At 47.8% G+C, this 18,578-nt stretch overlaps 12 non-coding genes across 12 annotated transcripts; all 12 read right to left on the minus strand.

Moving 5' to 3' along the window:
* Positions 1 to 1,188: 1,188 nt before the first annotated feature.
* LOC142725509 (U2 spliceosomal RNA) lies at positions 1,189 to 1,379 on the minus strand. Its single transcript, XR_012876581.1, has one exon. It is a non-coding gene; the product is annotated as a U2 spliceosomal RNA (small nuclear RNA).
* Positions 1,380 to 2,687: 1,308 nt separating this feature from the next.
* Positions 2,688 to 2,878, minus strand: LOC142725497 (U2 spliceosomal RNA). Its single transcript, XR_012876570.1, has one exon. It is a non-coding gene; the product is annotated as a U2 spliceosomal RNA (small nuclear RNA).
* Positions 2,879 to 4,191: 1,313 nt separating this feature from the next.
* On the minus strand, positions 4,192 to 4,382 carry LOC142725512 (U2 spliceosomal RNA). Its single transcript, XR_012876583.1, has one exon. It is a non-coding gene; the product is annotated as a U2 spliceosomal RNA (small nuclear RNA).
* Positions 4,383 to 5,666: 1,284 nt separating this feature from the next.
* Positions 5,667 to 5,857, minus strand: LOC142725513 (U2 spliceosomal RNA). Its single transcript, XR_012876584.1, has one exon. It is a non-coding gene; the product is annotated as a U2 spliceosomal RNA (small nuclear RNA).
* A 1,292-nt stretch (positions 5,858 to 7,149) lies between these two features.
* On the minus strand, positions 7,150 to 7,340 carry LOC142725514 (U2 spliceosomal RNA). Its single transcript, XR_012876585.1, has one exon. It is a non-coding gene; the product is annotated as a U2 spliceosomal RNA (small nuclear RNA).
* Positions 7,341 to 8,629: 1,289 nt separating this feature from the next.
* Positions 8,630 to 8,820, minus strand: LOC142725515 (U2 spliceosomal RNA). Its single transcript, XR_012876586.1, has one exon. It is a non-coding gene; the product is annotated as a U2 spliceosomal RNA (small nuclear RNA).
* Positions 8,821 to 10,096: 1,276 nt separating this feature from the next.
* LOC142725516 (U2 spliceosomal RNA) lies at positions 10,097 to 10,287 on the minus strand. Its single transcript, XR_012876587.1, has one exon. It is a non-coding gene; the product is annotated as a U2 spliceosomal RNA (small nuclear RNA).
* A 1,296-nt stretch (positions 10,288 to 11,583) lies between these two features.
* LOC142725517 (U2 spliceosomal RNA) lies at positions 11,584 to 11,774 on the minus strand. The gene has a single exon (XR_012876588.1). It is a non-coding gene; the product is annotated as a U2 spliceosomal RNA (small nuclear RNA).
* A 1,272-nt stretch (positions 11,775 to 13,046) lies between these two features.
* Positions 13,047 to 13,237, minus strand: LOC142725518 (U2 spliceosomal RNA). Its single transcript, XR_012876589.1, has one exon. It is a non-coding gene; the product is annotated as a U2 spliceosomal RNA (small nuclear RNA).
* Positions 13,238 to 14,525: 1,288 nt separating this feature from the next.
* LOC142725519 (U2 spliceosomal RNA) lies at positions 14,526 to 14,716 on the minus strand. The gene has a single exon (XR_012876590.1). It is a non-coding gene; the product is annotated as a U2 spliceosomal RNA (small nuclear RNA).
* Positions 14,717 to 16,024: 1,308 nt separating this feature from the next.
* On the minus strand, positions 16,025 to 16,215 carry LOC142725520 (U2 spliceosomal RNA). Its single transcript, XR_012876591.1, has one exon. It is a non-coding gene; the product is annotated as a U2 spliceosomal RNA (small nuclear RNA).
* Positions 16,216 to 17,495: 1,280 nt separating this feature from the next.
* Positions 17,496 to 17,686, minus strand: LOC142725521 (U2 spliceosomal RNA). The gene has a single exon (XR_012876592.1). It is a non-coding gene; the product is annotated as a U2 spliceosomal RNA (small nuclear RNA).
* Positions 17,687 to 18,578: the final 892 nt, after the last annotated feature.

Genomic DNA, 18,578 nt, shown 5'->3' on the forward strand with positions numbered 1-18,578 from the left:
CTACACGGGAGGTGAATAAAGGCCGGAGAGGAAGCCAGACAGGATTTGCTTCTTTTGCTTGCACCACAATGCAGTGCTGAAAGAGGAGGAATCTACATAAAAACGCCTTCCTGGCAACGCCCAAATGCCCTGCTGCCATGCAGATAAACACTGGCAGCGGCAGCAAGTGCATGCCCACAGCCACCCCTTGTTCCTTCACACCTTGTATCAGCTGTAATCCAGTCCAGTCCAGTGCTGCCTGCTGAGCAGCACTGACCAACACTGCCTGGGCCCAGGCTTTTATCTCTGAGGCCCCATTATGATGTCAGAAAGCTGGCTCTGGAATCCTGAGGGCTCCACTATGACACGTGCAAAGTTCCGTCTGAACTTTATATAAGACGGTGAGGCTCAGTCAGTCACTCAGTGTTGCCTGAGAGGGCAACACTGCAACAGCCGGCCGCCAGGCTGTCTTTTTTTTGCACAGCTAGTTGCCTCCAGGAGGCCACAAGAGGGAGACAAGGGACTGCAAAATGGAAAATAGGCATCCACCAACTTTACAGACAACTTCTCCTTGCTCCTACAACCTCCATCCTTGCACAGTTTGTTATTCTTCTAGGTAACATAGTAACAAATCCAAATTGCTGCTCTCTTTGTAGGCAAGCAAGGCTTTGTTGCAACTGCAATTCTTACTTCTTCTTGAAATGTAGGGACGACAGTACATTCCATCACATCCATCTAGTGTACACAGGTAGGTCCATTGTGGCGGGCAGGCGAGTGGGCGGGCTGCTTTATTGGCTGTTTGCTGTTCCCCTACTCCACTCCACTATTTGACTGTTGTGCTGCATCAATCAATCAATCAATCAATCAATCAATCAATCAATCAATCAATCAATCAATCAAGCAATCAATCAGTGGCTGGCTCAGGTGCAGCTCTTTAACTTACCTAAAAGGGAGGGCGGAGAGAAGACAAGGAAGGTGAATGAGGTGTTCCAATGTGAAATGCCGGAAACACAGAAACACAGACGACACACAACAAGAGGTGGCAATCTATTCATTAATTGCATTTAATCAATGAGCTCATTATCACTCATGCATTGTCCAACAGGTGTTGAAATAATGGGATTAAAAGGGGAGATTCCTTCAGAAAGACAGAAACAATAGCAAAGACAAAAAACACTTTTGGAATCTGCTTTTAGTCAACACATAAGGAAAGGGTGCACCGGTCCTGGAAATACTGCAATACCAGGTCAATGCGTGGAGTGGACAGAGCAAGCTCTATTTCCATCTCCCTGTTCTAAAAATCCATTTAATATATGGTCCCCAGATAGGGGACGTATCAGATATTAAACTGATAAGAACAGATACTACACTTGATCTTAGCCAAAAGGCCGAGAAGCGATAACCCGAACGGGCCGCGCGTTGCCCGAGCCTGCCCGATACTGCTGTTCAGCCCTTGCAGCGATTCAGCCTACTTCTAGGCAATTCCATGGGGCCCTGCAGGCTCACACACTCACAGCTACACGGGAGGTGAATAAAGGCCGGAGAGGAAGCCAGACAGGATTTGCTTCTTTTGCTTGCACCACAATGCAGTGCTGAAAGAGGAGTAATCTACATAAAAACGCCTTCCTGGCAACGCCCAAATGCCCTGCTGCCATGCAGATAAACACTGGCAGCGGCAGCAAGTGCATGCCCACAGCCACCCCTTGTTCCTTCACACCTTGTATCAGCTGTAATCCAGTCCAGTCCAGTGCTGCCTGCTGAGCAGCACTGACCAACACTGCCTGGGCCCAGGCTTTTATCTCTGAGGCCCCATTATGATGTCAGAAAGCTGGCTCTGGAATCCTGAGGGCTCCACTATGACACGTGCAAAGTTCCGTCTGAACTTTATATAAGACGGTGAGGCTCAGTCAGTCACTCAGTGTTGCCTGAGAGGGCAACACTGCAACAGCCGGCCGCCAGGCTGTCTTTTTTTTGCACAGCTAGTTGCCTCCAGGAGGCCACAAGAGGGAGACAAGGGACTGCAAAATGGAAAATAGGCATCCACCAACTTTACAGACAACTTCTCCTTGCTCCTACAACCTCCATCCTTGCACAGTTGCACAGTTTGTTATTCTTCTAGGTAACATAGTAACAAATCCAAATTGCTGCTCTCTTTGTAGGCAAGCAAGGCTTTGTTGCAACTGCAATTCTTACTTCTTCTTGAAATGTAGGGACGACAGTACATTCCATCACATCCATCTAGTGTACACAGGTAGGTCCATTGTGGCGGGCAGGCGAGCGGGCGGGCTGCTTTATTGGCTGTTTGCTGTTCCCCTACTCCACTCCACTATTTGACTGTTGTGCTGCATCAATCAATCAATCAATCAATCAATCAATCAATCAATCAATCAATCAATCAATCAATCAATCAGTGGCTGGCTCAGGTGCAGCTCTTTAACTTACCTAAAAGGGAGGGCGGAGAGAAGACAAGGAAGGTGAATGAGGTGTTCCAATGTGAAATGCCGGAAACACAGAAACACAGACGACACACAACAAGAGGTGGCAATCTATTCATTAATTGCATTTAATCAATGAGCTCATTATCACTCATGCATTGTCCAACAGGTGTTGAAATAATGGGATTAAAAGGGGAGATCCCTTCAGAAAGACAGAAACAATAGCAAAGACAAAAAACACTTTTGGAATCTGCTTTTAGTCAACACATAAGGAAAGGGTGCACCGGTCCTGGAAATACTGCAATACCAGGTCAATGCGTGGAGTGGACAGAGCAAGCTCTATTTCCATCTCCCTGTTTTAAAAATCCATTTAATATATGGTCCCCAGATAGGGGACGTATCAGATATTAAACTGATAAGAACAGATACTACACTTGATCTTAGCCAAAAGGCCGAGAAGCGATAACCCGAACGGGCCGCGCGTTGCCCGAGCCTGCCCGATACTGCTGTTCAGCCCTTGCAGCGATTCAGCCTACTTCTAGGCAATTCCATGGGGCCCTGCAGGCTCACACACTCACAGCTAAGGCTCACACACTCACAGCTACACGGGAGGTGAATAAAGGCCGGAGAGGAAGCCAGACAGGATTTGCTTCTTTTGCTTGCACCACAATGCAGTGCTGAAAGAGGAGGAATCTACATAAAAACGCCTTCCTGGCAACGCCCAAATGCCCTGCTGCCATGCAGATAAACACTGGCAGCGGCAGCAAGTGCATGCCCACAGCCACCCCTTGTTCCTTCACACCTTGTATCAGCTGTAATCCAGTCCAGTCCAGTGCTGCCTGCTGAGCAGCACTGACCAACACTGCCTGGGCCCAGGCTTTTATCTCTGAGGCCCCATTATGATGTCAGAAAGCTGGCTCTGGAATCCTGAGGGCTCCACTATGACACGTGCAAAGTTCCGTCTGAACTTTATATAAGACGGTGAGGCTCAGTCAGTCACTCAGTGTTGCCTGAGAGGGCAACACTGCAACAGCCGGCCGCCAGGCTGTCTTTTTTTTGCACAGCTAGTTGCCTCCAGGAGGCCACAAGAGGGAGACAAGGGACTGCAAAATGGAAAATAGGCATCCACCAACTTTACAGACAACTTCTCCTTGCTCCTACAACCTCCATCCTTGCACAGTTTGTTATTCTTCTAGGTAACATAGTAACAAATCCAAATTGCTGCTCTCTTTGTAGGCAAGCAAGGCTTTGTTGCAACTGCAATTCTTACTTCTTCTTGAAATGTAGGGACGACAGTACATTCCATCACATCCATCTAGTGTACACAGGTAGGTCCATTGTGGCGGGCAGGCGAGCGGGCGGGCTGCTTTATTGGCTGTTTGCTGTTCCCCTACTCCACTCCACTATTTGACTGTTGTGCTGCATCAATCAATCAATCAATCAATCAATCAATCAATCAATCAATCAATCAATCAATCAGTGGCTGGCTCAGGTGCAGCTCTTTAACTTACCTAAAAGGGAGGGCGGAGAGAAGACAAGGAAGGTGAATGAGGTGTTCCAATGTGAAATGCCGGAAACACAGAAACACAGACGACACACAACAAGAGGTGGCAATCTATTCATTAATTGCATTTAATCAATGAGCTCATTATCACTCATGCATTGTCCAACAGGTGTTGAAATAATGGGATTAAAAGGGGAGATCCCTTCAGAAAGACAGAAACAATAGCAAAGACAAAAAACACTTTTGGAATCTGCTTTTAGTCAACACATAAGGAAAGGGTGCACCGGTCCTGGAAATACTGCAATACCAGGTCAATGCGTGGAGTGGACAGAGCAAGCTCTATTTCCATCTCCCTGTTCTAAAAATCCATTTAATATATGGTCCCCAGATAGGGGACGTATCAGATATTAAACTGATAAGAACAGATACTACACTTGATCTTAGCCAAAAGGCCGAGAAGCGATAACCCGAACGGGCCGCGCGTTGCCCGAGCCTGCCCGATACTGCTGTTCAGCCCTTGCAGCGATTCAGCCTACTTCTAGGCAATTCCATGGGGCCCTGCAGGCTCACACACTCACAGCTACACGGGAGGTGAATAAAGGCCGGAGAGGAAGCCAGACAGGATTTGCTTCTTTTGCTTGCACCACAATGCAGTGCTGAAAGAGGAGGAATCTACATAAAAACGCCTTCCTGGCAACGCCCAAATGCCCTGCTGCCATGCAGATAAACACTGGCAGCGGCAGCAAGTGCATGCCCACAGCCACCCCTTGTTCCTTCACACCTTGTATCAGCTGTAATCCAGTCCAGTCCAGTGCTGCCTGCTGAGCAGCACTGACCAACACTGCCTGGGCCCAGGCTTTTATCTCTGAGGCCCCATTATGATGTCAGAAAGCTGGCTCTGGAATCCTGAGGGCTCCACTATGACACGTGCAAAGTTCCGTCTGAACTTTATATAAGACGGTGAGGCTCAGTCAGTCACTCAGTGTTGCCTGAGAGGGCAACACTGCAACAGCCGGCCGCCAGGCTGTCTTTTTTTTGCACAGCTAGTTGCCTCCAGGAGGCCACAAGAGGGAGACAAGGGACTGCAAAATGGAAAATAGGCATCCACCAACTTTACAGACAACTTCTCCTTGCTCCTACAACCTCCATCCTTGCACAGTTTGTTATTCTTCTAGGTAACATAGTAACAAATCCAAATTGCTGCTCTCTTTGTAGGCAAGCAAGGCTTTGTTGCAACTGCAATTCTTACTTCTTCTTGAAATGTAGGGACGACAGTACATTCCATCACATCCATCTAGTGTACACAGGTAGGTCCATTGTGGCGGGCAGGCGAGCGGGCGGGCTGCTTTATTGGCTGTTTGCTGTTCCCCTACTCCACTCCACTATTTGACTGTTGTGCTGCATCAATCAATCAATCAATCAATCAATCAATCAATCAATCAATCAATCAGTGGCTGGCTCAGGTGCAGCTCTTTAACTTACCTAAAAGGGAGGGCGGAGAGAAGACAAGGAAGGTGAATGAGGTGTTCCAATGTGAAATGCCGGAAACACAGAAACACAGACGACACACAACAAGAGGTGGCAATCTATTCATTAATTGCATTTAATCAATGAGCTCATTATCACTCATGCATTGTCCAACAGGTGTTGAAATAATGGGATTAAAAGGGGAGATCCCTTCAGAAAGACAGAAACAATAGCAAAGACAAAAAACACTTTTGGAATCTGCTTTTAGTCAACACATAAGGAAAGGGTGCACCGGTCCTGGAAATACTGCAATACCAGGTCAATGCGTGGAGTGGACAGAGCAAGCTCTATTTCCATCTCCCTGTTCTAAAAATCCATTTAATATATGGTCCCCAGATAGGGGACGTATCAGATATTAAACTGATAAGAACAGATACTACACTTGATCTTAGCCAAAAGGCCGAGAAGCGATAACCCGAACGGGCCGCGCGTTGCCCGAGCCTGCCCGATACTGCTGTTCAGCCCTTGCAGCGATTCAGCCTACTTCTAGGCAATTCCATGGGGCCCTGCAGGCTCACACACTCACAGCTACACGGGAGGTGAATAAAGGCCGGAGAGGAAGCCAGACAGGATTTGCTTCTTTTGCTTGCACCACAATGCAGTGCTGAAAGAGGAGGAATCTACATAAAAACGCCTTCCTGGCAACGCCCAAATGCCCTGCTGCCATGCAGATAAACACTGGCAGCGGCAGCAAGTGCATGCCCACAGCCACCCCTTGTTCCTTCACACCTTGTATCAGCTGTAATCCAGTCCAGTCCAGTGCTGCCTGCTGAGCAGCACTGACCAACACTGCCTGGGCCCAGGCTTTTATCTCTGAGGCCCCATTATGATGTCAGAAAGCTGGCTCTGGAATCCTGAGGGCTCCACTATGACACGTGCAAAGTTCCGTCTGAACTTTATATAAGACGGTGAGGCTCAGTCAGTCACTCAGTGTTGCCTGAGAGGGCAACACTGCAACAGCCGGCCGCTAGGCTGTCTTTTTTTTGCACAGCTAGTTGCCTCCAGGAGGCCACAAGAGGGAGACAAGGGACTGCAAAATGGAAAATAGGCATCCACCAACTTTACAGACAACTTCTCCTTGCTCCTACAACCTCCATCCTTGCACAGTTTGTTATTCTTCTAGGTAACATAGTAACAAATCCAAATTGCTGCTCTCTTTGTAGGCAAGCAAGGCTTTGTTGCAACTGCAATTCTTACTTCTTCTTGAAATGTAGGGACGACAGTACATTCCATCACATCCATCTAGTGTACACAGGTAGGTCCATTGTGGCGGGCAGGCGAGCGGGCGGGCTGCTTTATTGGCTGTTTGCTGTTCCCCTACTCCACTCCACTATTTGACTGTTGTGCTGCATCAATCAATCAATCAATCAATCAATCAATCAATCAATCAATCAATCAATCAATCAGTGGCTGGCTCAGGTGCAGCTCTTTAACTTACCTAAAAGGGAGGGCGGAGAGAAGACAAGGAAGGTGAATGAGGTGTTCCAATGTGAAATGCCGGAAACACAGAAACACAGACGACACACAACAAGAGGTGGCAATCTATTCATTAATTGCATTTAATCAATGAGCTCATTATCACTCATGCATTGTCCAACAGGTGTTGAAATAATGGGATTAAAAGGGGAGATCCCTTCAGAAAGACAGAAACAATAGCAAAGACAAAAAACACTTTTGGAATCTGCTTTTAGTCAACACATAAGGAAAGGGTGCACCGGTCCTGGAAATACTGCAATACCAGGTCAATGCGTGGAGTGGACAGAGCAAGCTCTATTTCCATCTCCCTGTTCTAAAAATCCATTTAATATATGGTCCCCAGATAGGGGACGTATCAGATATTAAACTGATAAGAACAGATACTACACTTGATCTTAGCCAAAAGGCCGAGAAGCGATAACCCGAACGGGCCGCGCGTTGCCCGAGCCTGCCCGATACTGCTGTTCAGCCCTTGCAGCGATTCAGCCTACTTCTAGGCAATTCCATGGGGCCCTGCAGGCTCACACACTCACAGCTACACGGGAGGTGAATAAAGGCCGGAGAGGAAGCCAGACAGGATTTGCTTCTTTTGCTTGCACCACAATGCAGTGCTGAAAGAGGAGGAATCTACATAAAAACGCCTTCCTGGCAACGCCCAAATGCCCTGCTGCCATGCAGATAAACACTGGCAGCGGCAGCAAGTGCATGCCCACAGCCACCCCTTGTTCCTTCACACCTTGTATCAGCTGTAATCCAGTCCAGTCCAGTGCTGCCTGCTGAGCAGCACTGACCAACACTGCCTGGGCCCAGGCTTTTATCTCTGAGGCCCCATTATGATGTCAGAAAGCTGGCTCTGGAATCCTGAGGGCTCCACTATGACACGTGCAAAGTTCCGTCTGAACTTTATATAAGACGGTGAGGCTCAGTCAGTCACTCAGTGTTGCCTGAGAGGGCAACACTGCAACAGCCGGCCGCCAGGCTGTCTTTTTTTTGCACAGCTAGTTGCCTCCAGGAGGCCACAAGAGGGAGACAAGGGACTGCAAAATGGAAAATAGGCATCCACCAACTTTACAGACAACTTCTCCTTGCTCCTACAACCTCCATCCTTGCACAGTTTGTTATTCTTCTAGGTAACATAGTAACAAATCCAAATTGCTGCTCTCTTTGTAGGCAAGCAAGGCTTTGTTGCAACTGCAATTCTTACTTCTTCTTGAAATGTAGGGGCGACAGTACATTCCATCACATCCATCTAGTGTACACAGGTAGGTCCATTGTGGCGGGCAGGCGAGCGGGCGGGCTGCTTTATTGGCTGTTTGCTGTTCCCCTACTCCACTCCACTATTTGACTGTTGTGCTGCATCAATCAATCAATCAATCAATCAATCAATCAATCAATCAATCAATCAATCAAGTGGCTGGCTCAGGTGCAGCTCTTTAACTTACCTAAAAGGGAGGGCGGAGAGAAGACAAGGAAGGTGAATGAGGTGTTCCAATGTGAAATGCCGGAAACACAGAAACACAGACGACACACAACAAGAGGTGGCAATCTATTCATTAATTGCATTTAATCAATGAGCTCATTATCACTCATGCATTGTCCAACAGGTGTTGAAATAATGGGATTAAAAGGGGAGATCCCTTCAGAAAGACAGAAACAATAGCAAAGACAAAAAACACTTTTGGAATCTGCTTTTAGTCAACACATAAGGAAAGGGTGCACCGGTCCTGGAAATACTGCAATACCAGGTCAATGCGTGGAGTGGACAGAGCAAGCTCTATTTCCATCTCCCTGTTCTAAAAATCCATTTAATATATGGTCCCCAGATAGGGGACGTATCAGATATTAAACTGATAAGAACAGATACTACACTTGATCTTAGCCAAAAGGCCGAGAAGCGATAACCCGAACGGGCCGCGCGTTGCCCGAGCCTGCCCGATACTGCTGTTCAGCCCTTGCAGCGATTCAGCCTACTTCTAGGCAATTCCATGGGGCCCTGCAGGCTCACACACTCACAGCTACACGGGAGGTGAATAAAGGCCGGAGAGGAAGCCAGACAGGATTTGCTTCTTTTGCTTGCACCACAATGCAGTGCTGAAAGAGGAGGAATCTACATAAAAACGCCTTCCTGGCAACGCCCAAATGCCCTGCTGCCATGCAGATAAACACTGGCAGCGGCAGCAAGTGCATGCCCACAGCCACCCCTTGTTCCTTCACACCTTGTATCAGCTGTAATCCAGTCCAGTCCAGTGCTGCCTGCTGAGCAGCACTGACCAACACTGCCTGGGCCCAGGCTTTTATCTCTGAGGCCCCATTATGATGTCAGAAAGCTGGCTCTGGAATCCTGAGGGCTCCACTATGACACGTGCAAAGTTCCGTCTGAACTTTATATAAGACGGTGAGGCTCAGTCAGTCACTCAGTGTTGCCTGAGAGGGCAACACTGCAACAGCCGGCCGCCAGGCTGTCTTTTTTTTGCACAGCTAGTTGCCTCCAGGAGGCCACAAGAGGGAGACAAGGGACTGCAAAATGGAAAATAGGCATCCACCAACTTTACAGACAACTTCTCCTTGCTCCTACAACCTCCATCCTTGCACAGTTTGTTATTCTTCTAGGTAACATAGTAACAAATCCAAATTGCTGCTCTCTTTGTAGGCAAGCAAGGCTTTGTTGCAACTGCAATTCTTACTTCTTCTTGAAATGTAGGGACGACAGTACATTCCATCACATCCATCTAGTGTACACAGGTAGGTCCATTGTGGCGGGCAGGCGAGCGGGCGGGCTGCTTTATTGGCTGTTTGCTGTTCCCCTACTCCACTCCACTATTTGACTGTTGTGCTGCATCAATCAATCAATCAATCAATCAATCAATCAATCAATCAGTGGCTGGCTCAGGTGCAGCTCTTTAACTTACCTAAAAGGGAGGGCGGAGAGAAGACAAGGAAGGTGAATGAGGTGTTCCAATGTGAAATGCCGGAAACACAGAAACACAGACGACACACAACAAGAGGTGGCAATCTATTCATTAATTGCATTTAATCAATGAGCTCATTATCACTCATGCATTGTCCAACAGGTGTTGAAATAATGGGATTAAAAGGGGAGATCCCTTCAGAAAGACAGAAACAATAGCAAAGACAAAAAACACTTTTGGAATCTGCTTTTAGTCAACACATAAGGAAAGGGTGCACCGGTCCTGGAAATACTGCAATACCAGGTCAATGCGTGGAGTGGACAGAGCAAGCTCTATTTCCATCTCCCTGTTCTAAAAATCCATTTAATATATGGTCCCCAGATAGGGGACGTATCAGATATTAAACTGATAAGAACAGATACTACACTTGATCTTAGCCAAAAGGCCGAGAAGCGATAACCCGAACGGGCCGCGCGTTGCCCGAGCCTGCCCGATACTGCTGTTCAGCCCTTGCAGCGATTCAGCCTACTTCTAGGCAATTCCATGGGGCCCTGCAGGCTCACACACTCACAGCTACACGGGAGGTGAATAAAGGCCGGAGAGGAAGCCAGACAGGATTTGCTTCTTTTGCTTGCACCACAATGCAGTGCTGAAAGAGGAGGAATCTACATAAAAACGCCTTCCTGGCAACGCCCAAATGCCCTGCTGCCATGCAGATAAACACTGGCAGCGGCAGCAAGTGCATGCCCACAGCCACCCCTTGTTCCTTCACACCTTGTATCAGCTGTAATCCAGTCCAGTCCAGTGCTGCCTGCTGAGCAGCACTGACCAACACTGCCTGGGCCCAGGCTTTTATCTCTGAGGCCCCATTATGATGTCAGAAAGCTGGCTCTGGAATCCTGAGGGCTCCACTATGACACGTGCAAAGTTCCGTCTGAACTTTATATAAGACGGTGAGGCTCAGTCAGTCACTCAGTGTTGCCTGAGAGGGCAACACTGCAACAGCCGGCCGCCAGGCTGTCTTTTTTTTGCATAGCTAGTTGCCTCCAGGAGGCCACAAGAGGGAGACAAGGGACTGCAAAATGGAAAATAGGCATCCACCAACTTTACAGACAACTTCTCCTTGCTCCTACAACCTCCATCCTTGCACAGTTTGTTATTCTTCTAGGTAACATAGTAACAAATCCAAATTGCTGCTCTCTTTGTAGGCAAGCAAGGCTTTGTTGCAACTGCAATTCTTACTTCTTCTTGAAATGTAGGGACGACAGTACATTCCATCACATCCATCTAGTGTACACAGGTAGGTCCATTGTGGCGGGCAGGCGAGCGGGCGGGCTGCTTTATTGGCTGTTTGCTGTTCCCCTACTCCACTCCACTATTTGACTGTTGTGCTGCATCAATCAATCAATCAATCAATCAATCAATCAATCAATCAATCAATCAATCAATCAATCAGTGGCTGGCTCAGGTGCAGCTCTTTAACTTACCTAAAAGGGAGGGCGGAGAGAAGACAAGGAAGGTGAATGAGGTGTTCCAATGTGAAATGCCGGAAACACAGAAACACAGACGACACACAACAAGAGGTGGCAATCTATTCATTAATTGCATTTAATCAATGAGCTCATTATCACTCATGCATTGTCCAACAGGTGTTGAAATAATGGGATTAAAAGGGGAGATCCCTTCAGAAAGACAGAAACAATAGCAAAGACAAAAAACACTTTTGGAATCTGCTTTTAGTCAACACATAAGGAAAGGGTGCACCGGTCCTGGAAATACTGCAATACCAGGTCAATGCGTGGAGTGGACAGAGCAAGCTCTATTTCCATCTCCCTGTTCTAAAAATCCATTTAATATATGGTCCCCAGATAGGGGACGTATCAGATATTAAACTGATAAGAACAGATACTACACTTGATCTTAGCCAAAAGGCCGAGAAGCGATAACCCGAACGGGCCGCGCGTTGCCCGAGCCTGCCCGATACTGCTGTTCAGCCCTTGCAGCGATTCAGCCTACTTCTAGGCAATTCCATGGGGCCCTGCAGGCTCACACACTCACAGCTACACGGGAGGTGAATAAAGGCCGGAGAGGAAGCCAGACAGGATTTGCTTCTTTTGCTTGCACCACAATGCAGTGCTGAAAGAGGAGGAATCTACATAAAAACGCCTTCCTGGCAACGCCCAAATGCCCTGCTGCCATGCAGATAAACACTGGCAGCGGCAGCAAGTGCATGCCCACAGCCACCCCTTGTTCCTTCACACCTTGTATCAGCTGTAATCCAGTCCAGTCCAGTGCTGCCTGCTGAGCAGCACTGACCAACACTGCCTGGGCCCAGGCTTTTATCTCTGAGGCCCCATTATGATGTCAGAAAGCTGGCTCTGGAATCCTGAGGGCTCCACTATGACACGTGCAAAGTTCCGTCTGAACTTTATATAAGACGGTGAGGCTCAGTCAGTCACTCAGTGTTGCCTGAGAGGGCAACACTGCAACAGCCGGCCGCCAGGCTGTCTTTTTTTTGCACAGCTAGTTGCCTCCAGGAGGCCACAAGAGGGAGACAAGGGACTGCAAAATGGAAAATAGGCATCCACCAACTTTACAGACAACTTACAACCTCCATCCTTGCACAGTTTGTTATTCTTCTAGGTAACATAGTAACAAATCCAAATTGCTGCTCTCTTTGTAGGCAAGCAAGGCTTTTTTGCAACTGCAATTCTTACTTCTTCTTGAAATGTAGGGACGACAGTACATTCCATCACATCCATCTAGTGTACACAGGTAGGTCCATTGTGGCGGGCAGGCGAGCGGGCGGGCTGCTTTATTGGCTGTTTGCTGTTCCCCTACTCCACTCCACTATTTGACTGTTGTGCTGCATCAATCAATCAATCAATCAATCAATCAATCAATCAATCAATCAATCAGTGGCTGGCTCAGGTGCAGCTCTTTAACTTACCTAAAAGGGAGGGCGGAGAGAAGACAAGGAAGGTGAATGAGGTGTTCCAATGTGAAATGCCGGAAACACAGAAACACAGACGACACACAACAAGAGGTGGCAATCTATTCATTAATTGCATTTAATCAATGAGCTCATTATCACTCATGCATTGTCCAACAGGTGTTGAAATAATGGGATTAAAAGGGGAGATCCCTTCAGAAAGACAGAAACAATAGCAAAGACAAAAAACACTTTTGGAATCTGCTTTTAGTCAACACATAAGGAAAGGGTGCACCGGTCCTGGAAATACTGCAATACCAGGTCAATGCGTGGAGTGGACAGAGCAAGCTCTATTTCCATCTCCCTGTTCTAAAAATCCATTTAATATATGGTCCCCAGATAGGGGACGTATCAGATATTAAACTGATAAGAACAGATACTACACTTGATCTTAGCCAAAAGGCCGAGAAGCGATAACCCGAACGGGCCGCGCGTTGCCCGAGCCTGCCCGATACTGCTGTTCAGCCCTTGCAGCGATTCAGCCTACTTCTAGGCAATTCCATGGGGCCCTGCAGGCTCACACACTCACAGCTACACGGGAGGTGAATAAAGGCCGGAGAGGAAGCCAGACAGGATTTGCTTCTTTTGCTTGCACCACAATGCAGTGCTGAAAGAGGAGGAATCTACATAAAAACGCCTTCCTGGCAACGCCCAAATGCCCTGCTGCCATGCAGATAAACACTGGCAGCGGCAGCAAGTGCATGCCCACAGCCACCCCTTGTTCCTTCACACCTTGTATCAGCTGTAATCCAGTCCAGTCCAGTGCTGCCTGCTGAGCAGCACTGACCAACACTGCCTGGGCCCAGGCTTTTATCTCTGAGGCCCCATTATGATGTCAGAAAGCTGGCTCTGGAATCCTGAGGGCTCCACTATGACACGTGCAAAGTTCCGTCTGAACTTTATATAAGACGGTGAGGCTCAGTCAGTCACTCAGTGTTGCCTGAGAGGGCAACACTGCAACAGCCGGCCGCCAGGCTGTCTTTTTTTTGCACAGCTAGTTGCCTCCAGGAGGCCACAAGAGGGAGACAAGGGACTGCAAAATGGAAAATAGGCATCCACCAACTTTACAGACAACTTCTCCTTGCTCCTACAACCTCCATCCTTGCACAGTTTGTTATTCTTCTAGGTAACATAGTAACAAATCCAAATTGCTGCTCTCTTTGTAGGCAAGCAAGGCTTTGTTGCAACTGCAATTCTTACTTCTTCTTGAAATGTAGGGACGACAGTACATTCCATCACATCCATCTAGTGTACACAGGTAGGTCCATTGTGGCGGGCAGGCGAGCGGGCGGGCTGCTTTATTGGCTGTTTGCTGTTCCCCTACTCCACTCCACTATTTGACTGTTGTGCTGCATCAATCAATCAATCAATCAATCAATCAATCAATCAATCAATCAATCAATCAGTGGCTGGCTCAGGTGCAGCTCTTTAACTTACCTAAAAGGGAGGGCGGAGAGAAGACAAGGAAGGTGAATGAGGTGTTCCAATGTGAAATGCCGGAAACACAGAAACACAGACGACACACAACAAGAGGTGGCAATCTATTCATTAATTGCATTTAATCAATGAGCTCATTATCACTCATGCATTGTCCAACAGGTGTTGAAATAATGGGATTAAAAGGGGAGATCCCTTCAGAAAGACAGAAACAATAGCAAAGACAAAAAACACTTTTGGAATCTGCTTTTAGTCAACACATAAGGAAAGGGTGCACCGGTCCTGGAAATACTGCAATACCAGGTCAATGCGTGGAGTGGACAGAGCAAGCTCTATTTCCATCTCCCTGTTCTAAAAATCCATTTAATATATGGTCCCCAGATAGGGGACGTATCAGATATTAAACTGATAAGAACAGATACTACACTTGATCTTAGCCAAAAGGCCGAGAAGCGATAACCCGAACGGGCCGCGCGTTGCCCGAGCCTGCCCGATACTGCTGTTCAGCCCTTGCAGCGATTCAGCCTACTTCTAGGCAATTCCATGGGGCCCTGCAGGCTCACACACTCACAGCTACACGGGAGGTGAATAAAGGCCGGAGAGGAAGCCAGACAGGATTTGCTTCTTTTGCTTGCACCACAATGCAGTGCTGAAAGAGGAGGAATCTACATAAAAACGCCTTCCTGGCAACGCCCAAATGCCCTGCTGCCATGCAGATAAACACTGGCAGCGGCAGCAAGTGCATGCCCACAGCCACCCCTTGTTCCTTCACACCTTGTATCAGCTGTAATCCAGTCCAGTCCAGTGCTGCCTGCTGAGCAGCACTGACCAACACTGCCTGGGCCCAGGCTTTTATCTCTGAGGCCCCATTATGATGTCAGAAAGCTGGCTCTGGAATCCTGAGGGCTCCACTATGACACGTGCAAAGTTCCGTCTGAACTTTATATAAGACGGTGAGGCTCAGTCAGTCACTCAGTGTTGCCTGAGAGGGCAACACTGCAACAGCCGGCCGCCAGGCTGTCTTTTTTTTGCACAGCTAGTTGCCTCCAGGAGGCCACAAGAGGGAGACAAGGGACTGCAAAATGGAAAATAGGCATCCACCAACTTTACAGACAACTTCTCCTTGCTCCTACAACCTCCATCCTTGCACAGTTTGTTATTCTTCTAGGTAACATAGTAACAAATCCAAATTGCTGCTCTCTTTGTAGGCAAGCAAGGCTTTGTTGCAACTGCAATTCTTACTTCTTCTTGAAATGTAGGGACGACAGTACATTCCATCACATCCATCTAGTGTACACAGGTAGGTCCATTGTGGCGGGCAGGCGAGCGGGCGGGCTGCTTTATTGGCTGTTTGCTGTTCCCCTACTCCACTCCACTATTTGACTGTTGTGCTGCATCAATCAATCAATCAATCAATCAATCAATCAATCAATCAATCAATCAATCAATCAATCAATCAATCAATCAGTGGCTGGCTCAGGTGCAGCTCTTTAACTTACCTAAAAGGGAGGGCGGAGAGAAGACAAGGAAGGTGAATGAGGTGTTCCAATGTGAAATGCCGGAAACACAGAAACACAGACGACACACAACAAGAGGTGGCAATCTATTCATTAATTGCATTTAATCAATGAGCTCATTATCACTCATGCATTGTCCAACAGGTGTTGAAATAATGGGATTAAAAGGGGAGATCCCTTCAGAAAGACAGAAACAATAGCAAAGACAAAAAACACTTTTGGAATCTGCTTTTAGTCAACACATAAGGAAAGGGTGCACCGGTCCTGGAAATACTGCAATACCAGGTCAATGCGTGGAGTGGACAGAGCAAGCTCTATTTCCATCTCCCTGTTCTAAAAATCCATTTAATATATGGTCCCCAGATAGGGGACGTATCAGATATTAAACTGATAAGAACAGATACTACACTTGATCTTAGCCAAAAGGCCGAGAAGCGATAACCCGAACGGGCCGCGCGTTGCCCGAGCCTGCCCGATACTGCTGTTCAGCCCTTGCAGCGATTCAGCCTACTTCTAGGCAATTCCATGGGGCCCTGCAGGCTCACACACTCACAGCTACACGGGAGGTGAATAAAGGCCGGAGAGGAAGCCAGACAGGATTTGCTTCTTTTGCTTGCACCACAATGCAGTGCTGAAAGAGGAGGAATCTACATAAAAACGCCTTCCTGGCAACGCCCAAATGCCCTGCTGCCATGCAGATAAACACTGGCAGCGGCAGCAAGTGCATGCCCACAGCCACCCCTTGTTCCTTCACACCTTGTATCAGCTGTAATCCAGTCCAGTCCAGTGCTGCCTGCTGAGCAGCACTGACCAACACTGCCTGGGCCCAGGCTTTTATCTCTGAGGCCCCATTATGATGTCAGAAAGCTGGCTCTGGAATCCTGAGGGCTCCACTATGACACGTGCAAAGTTCCGTCTGAACTTTATATAAGACGGTGAGGCTCAGTCAGTCACTCAGTGTTGCCTGAGAGGGCAACACTGCAACAGCCGGCCGCCAGGCTGTCTTTTTTTTGCACAGCTAGTTGCCTCCAGGAGGCCACAAGAGGGAGACAAGGGACTGCAAAATGGAAAATAGGCATCCACCAACTTTACAGACAACTTCTCCTTGCTCCTACAACCTCCATCCTTGCACAGTTTGTTATTCTTCTAGGTAACATAGTAACAAATCCAAATTGCTGCTCTCTTTGTAGGCAAGCAAGGCTTTGTTGCAACTGCAATTCTTACTTCTTCTTGAAATGTAGGGACGACAGTACATTCCATCACATCCATCTAGTGTACACAGGTAGGTCCATTGTGGCGGGCAGGCGAGCGGGCGGGCTGCTTTATTGGCTGTTTGCTGTTCCCCTACTCCACTCCACTATTTGACTGTTGTGCTGCATCAATCAATCAATCAATCAATCAATCAATCAATCAATCAATCAGTGGCTGGCTCAGGTGCAGCTCTTTAACTTACCTAAAAGGGAGGGCGGAGAGAAGACAAGGAAGGTGAATGAGGTGTTCCAATGTGAAATGCCGGAAACACAGAAACACAGACGACACACAACAAGAGGTGGCAATCTATTCATTAATTGCATTTAATCAATGAGCTCATTATCACTCATGCATTGTCCAACAGGTGTTGAAATAATGGGATTAAAAGGGGAGATCCCTTCAGAAAGACAGAAACAATAGCAAAGACAAAAAACACTTTTGGAATCTGCTTTTAGTCAACACATAAGGAAAGGGTGCACCGGTCCTGGAAATACTGCAATACCAGGTCAATGCGTGGAGTGGACAGAGCAAGCTCTATTTCCATCTCCCTGTTCTAAAAATCCATTTAATATATGGTCCCCAGATAGGGGACGTATCAGATATTAAACTGATAAGAACAGATACTACACTTGATCTTAGCCAAAAGGCCGAGAAGCGATAACCCGAACGGGCCGCGCGTTGCCCGAGCCTGCCCGATACTGCTGTTCAGCCCTTGCAGCGATTCAGCCTACTTCTAGGCAATTCCATGGGGCCCTGCAGGCTCACACACTCACAGCTACACGGGAGGTGAATAAAGGCCGGAGAGGAAGCCAGACAGGATTTGCTTCTTTTGCTTGCACCACAATGCAGTGCTGAAAGAGGAGGAATCTACATAAAAACGCCTTCCTGGCAACGCCCAAATGCCCTGCTGCCATGCAGATAAACACTGGCAGCGGCAGCAAGTGCATGCCCACAGCCACCCCTTGTTCCTTCACACCTTGTATCAGCTGTAATCCAGTCCAGTCCAGTGCTGCCTGCTGAGCAGCACTGACCAACACTGCCTGGGCCCAGGCTTTTATCTCTGAGGCCCCATTATGATGTCAGAAAGCTGGCTCTGGAATCCTGAGGGCTCCACTATGACACGTGCAAAGTTCCGTCTGAACTTTATATAAGACGGTGAGGCTCAGTCAGTCACTCAGTGTTGCCTGAGAGGGCAACACTGCAACAGCCGGCCGCCAGGCTGTCTTTTTTTTGCACAGCTAGTTGCCTCCAGGAGGCCACAAGAGGGAGACAAGGGACTGCAAAATGGAAAATAGGCATCCACCAACTTTACAGACAACTTCTCCTTGCTCCTACAACCTCCATCCTTGCACAGTTTGTTATTCTTCTAGGTAACATAGTAACAAATCCAAATTGCTGCTCTCTTTGTAGGCAAGCAAGGCTTTGTTGCAACTGCAATTCTTACTTCTTCTTGAAATGTAGGGACGACAGTACATTCCATCACATCCATCTAGTGTACACAGGTAGGTCCATTGTGGCGGGCAGGCGAGCGGGCGGGCTGCTTTATTGGCT

Source organism: Rhinoderma darwinii, unplaced genomic scaffold, assembly GCF_050947455.1.
Source record: "Rhinoderma darwinii isolate aRhiDar2 unplaced genomic scaffold, aRhiDar2.hap1 Scaffold_607, whole genome shotgun sequence".
Classification (NCBI taxonomy): Eukaryota; Metazoa; Chordata; class Amphibia; order Anura; family Rhinodermatidae; genus Rhinoderma; species Rhinoderma darwinii.